General features: G+C 45.0%; 1 protein-coding gene across 7 annotated transcripts in view; it reads left to right on the top strand.

The window, feature by feature from the left end:
• Positions 1 to 838: 838 nt before the first annotated feature.
• Positions 839 to 3871, top strand: part of Ppp1r42 (protein phosphatase 1 regulatory subunit 42) — a 35487-nt gene continuing 32454 nt past the window's right edge. For 6 of the 7 annotated variants that reach the window (XR_001229275.1, XM_026786816.1, XM_013351821.1 and 3 more), the window contains exon 1: positions 839 to 974. The gene's annotated coding sequence lies outside the window, so the exon portion shown is untranslated. Of the gene's footprint in view, positions 1114 to 3871 lie in introns of all 7 variants that reach the window. The other variant, XM_026786815.1, reaches the window with a different exon arrangement.

Raw genomic sequence — 3871 nt, forward strand, 5'->3', positions numbered from 1 at the left:
TTCATACTAGTTGTTGGAGGAAGTAGAAACTAACAAGATGCAGTATTGAGGTTTTCTGAAAGGATGTAGGGATCTAAACTGAGATAAGGGAACAAGAGTGTAAGAGGGAAGAAAACATGTGCTAGTTCCACCCCAAAGGCTGGAAAATGGATTGTTTTATTTTGCCCAGACAAGGTCTCTATGTAGCCATGTCTAGCTAGGAGGAACTCTCCATGTAGACCAAGCTGGCCTGGAATTCAGAGATACACTTGCCTCTGCCTCTCAAGTGCTAGGATTAAAGGCATACACTACAAGCCAACCCAAGGGAATTTGTTTGTTTTGGGTTTTTTTTTGTTGTTGTTTGTTTGTTTGTTTTAACTTCCAGAGACCGCCAGCCTCTGGCTCCGGAGTGCTGGAGTTAAAGGCGAGCGCCACCACGCCACCACCACCTGGCCTGAGACAGGGTTTCTTTGTGTATCTCTGGATGTTCTGGAGCTAGCTCCGTAGACCAGGACTCACAAACAAAGCGTACCGGAGAATCCTGACCTGAGGACCGCAAGTGGCAAGCCACGAGGAGAGCCATTATAAATGGCCTTGAGTATTACCCTAAGTTTAGGTTTTATCCTAGAAAGGTGGAGTACTGGCTTCAGGCAATTCCTTTTTGGGTTTGTTCTGGGGCAGGTGTGGTTACTGGGCACTGAAATAATCAAAGATGATTGAGATGCAATCTTGTTCCGTTCAAACTAACTGCCTTGTCTTGGGATCACTGGTGCACAATAATATCAGCTCTTCTGTCCCGGGTCACAAAGAGTCAGACCTGTGCTGGCCACCGGGCAGGCGCTGCACTCTTCCGGAAGTCGCGAGACTTCCTCTGCAAGAGGGGCGTTTCGGAGCATCAGGTCGCCTGGCAACGGTCCGCGGGCCTTGCCGGAGACTGGCTCAAGTACACTGACCAAACCAGTTACAGACCGGACTGGACCCTGGACCCGGGAGCGGTGAGACGTCCAGGGAAACCCTAGCCAGGGGCGTTTCTGAACGCAGACTTCAATAGTGATTAAAACGCGGGTTCCTGAGGCCTGTTCCTAAACACCCAGAACCCCAGACTCGGTCTGGAAGACTAGTTTGGACCAGCAGGCAAGGCTGGGCAGGGTGGAGAGGAGGCAAGGGATCATGATTCAGGCTTTGGAAACTTTTGAGGGCTGAAGCCCACCATTTAGAGCTTCTGAAAGTCACTGAGCACAGCAACTCCTTAAAAGGGAATGTAGGTAGAAACCAACTCCAAAACTGTCCATTTTACCAAGCCTACAGGAGCTTGGGGGATGAAAGCCAGCTAAGGGGCCATCAAGATGGGATCCCAGAGCACCCTGAAGCAGCTCTAAGCAATTCCCTATGGCAGTTAGCTAGTGAGGGTATTATGGGAAACGATGTGTTTTCAGAGAAAATCAAGGACACCCCACAAGTGTTGACGTTATTGTTTTTATTATTATGTTCTAAGATGTATACAAATTCAACCACTGATGTAGTTTAAGCCCCTGGAACTTATTATTTCTCTAAAATAATGAAACTACAAATACCAGTAAAGTTGGAGTTGGTGCTGTCTTAATAAAAGGAACAGTGATGTTTTTTGTTTTTTGTTTTTTTGGTTTTTTTTTGGTTTTTCAAGACAGGGTTTCTCTGTGGCTTTGGAGCCTGTCCTGGAACTAGCTCTTGTAGACCAGGCTGGTCTCGAACTCACAAAGATCCGCCTGCCTCTGCCTCCCAAGTGCTGGGATTAAAGGCGTGCGCCACCACCGCCCGGCTAACAGTGATGTTTTTGACGAAACAGTTTTTATGAACTGCTACCATGTGTGCAGCTTATAATTTGCATTTTATGTTGTGGGTTGATGTGAGTCTCTCCCTTTCCATATTTGAGCCCCTGGAATGTTTTCCTATAGCTTTTTTTGTTACATTCATTGGCCTTCTCCTGATTTAAAAATAGTTTAAATATTTGCGTCTTCTTTTCCAAACAGTCTTCTGTAGCCCAGGCTATCCTAACACTCACTCAGCCAGAACTGCCCTTGAATTTCCTTCTTCTACCTTCTAAATTCGGGGATTATGAGTGTGTGCCACTCATAAAAAAGCTCTGCCGCTGCTTTTCAAATCTGTTTAATTTTCAGAAGCAGCAACTTTTTTAGACAGAATTCTCTTGTGGCTAAAGAATTAAGAATATGCCGTTCTGGAATAGGTTGCTCTGGCATACTGACTTGAACTCAGGGCAGGTACAAGATTAGTGACTGCCTGCCCGCCCCCTCCTCGCCCCGCCCGCCCGCCTGTCTGCCCCGCCTCTCGCCCCTCCCTCCTGCATTTCCACTGTCCACCTAGCTTCCTGCCTGCCTACCTGCTTGCTTCCCATGTGAAAAGCCCCTTTCCCATTCAAGAAGGAAAAGAATCATTTTATCATCAAGGATAGGGCAATCTATAAAAAGAAAACAACCACCCCAGCATTTTTGTACCAACCCTTATCCTCACTTTTAATCAATTCCTGTTCCCCTCACCGTTTCACAACCTGCCAGCTCTTTTCCAGCCCAGCATGCCAGTGCCTTGACCCTCCCTTAGGAAGACTCATGGCTCATTAAAAATCCAAGGCAGTTCCTAACACAATCCTGAAAGGGTCTTTTTATGTAACATGCGAATGTCAAATATTTATATAAAAGAGTCAAAAAAAAAAATAAAAGAGTCAATAACCAAGAATAGCCAAAGTGAAGAGATGTTATTGGTCTGAACTTAGAAAACAGTGTTGCCATGCCAACAGAGGCATAAATGAAGGGAAGAGAAAATACTTTTGCATCCTGTATTGGGTAGCTAGTTCCCACTAGGAAAAATATACATTCAAGTCTCTCTCACCTCGAATGTGCAGAGCAATTCCAGATAAAAGAACAGAATTTGTCTAGCAGAATGTGAACAAGTTTAAAAGAAAATATTAGATTGTTGTTTTAAATTTGGGGTAAGGAAGGAATTGCTTCCCTACCTTTTTGGCTTATAAGCCAAAAAGAAAATAATATCTTTGACTGTTTTCAGAAAAAAAAAAAAAGTTATGCCAGGTGGTGGCACACGCCTTTAATCCCAGCACTCAGGAGGCAGAGGCTGATGGGTCTTTGTGAGTTCGAGGCCAGCCTGGTCTACAGAGAGTTCCAGGGCTATACAGAGAAACCCTGCTGTGAAAGCAGGCCTGCATGGTTCTGACGTAGGCCCTCTGCAGTACATGTTATGGTTGTATTCCTTGGTCTGTGGAACTCCCAACAGTGGTAGTAGGGCCTATCTCTGACTCTTTTGCCTTCTTTTGGGATCCTTTCTCTACCATGAGGGTCACCTCATCCAGCCTTAGCAAAAGAGGTGGTGCCTAGTCTTCCTGGAATTTTTAGGAATTTTTTAAAAAAATATATACAGCATTCTATATGCCTGCAGTCCGGAAGAGGGCACCACATCTCATTTTTGATGGCTGTGAGCCACCACGTGTTTGCTGGGAATTGAACTCAGGACCTTTGGAATAGCAGCCAGTGATCTTAACCTCTGAGCCATCCCTTCAGCCCATCTTACTGGAAATTGATAGGCCATGTTTGGTTGATGTCTCGAGGAGGCTTGCTCCATTCTGAAGAGAAATGGAGGAATGGGTGGGGGAGGGGGAGGAGAGGAAGGAGGGTAAACTAGGGTCAGAATGTAATATATGAGAGAATAAATTTAAATTTTTTAAAAAAGCTGTGCATTTTAAGGAGACTGTTAAAAACAAGTGATACAAGGAAGCAAAGATAACCCAGGGTCTGGGGAAAGATATAGCAAATTCCATCAGTGACAGAAGAGTCATTATCCAATAGGAATGTGCATGCATTCTAAAACGTATCTATCAAATCACAAC

The sequence above is a fragment of the Microtus ochrogaster genome, linkage group LG5, assembly GCF_000317375.1.
Source record: "Microtus ochrogaster isolate Prairie Vole_2 linkage group LG5, MicOch1.0, whole genome shotgun sequence".
Taxonomy (NCBI): domain Eukaryota; kingdom Metazoa; phylum Chordata; class Mammalia; order Rodentia; family Cricetidae; genus Microtus; species Microtus ochrogaster.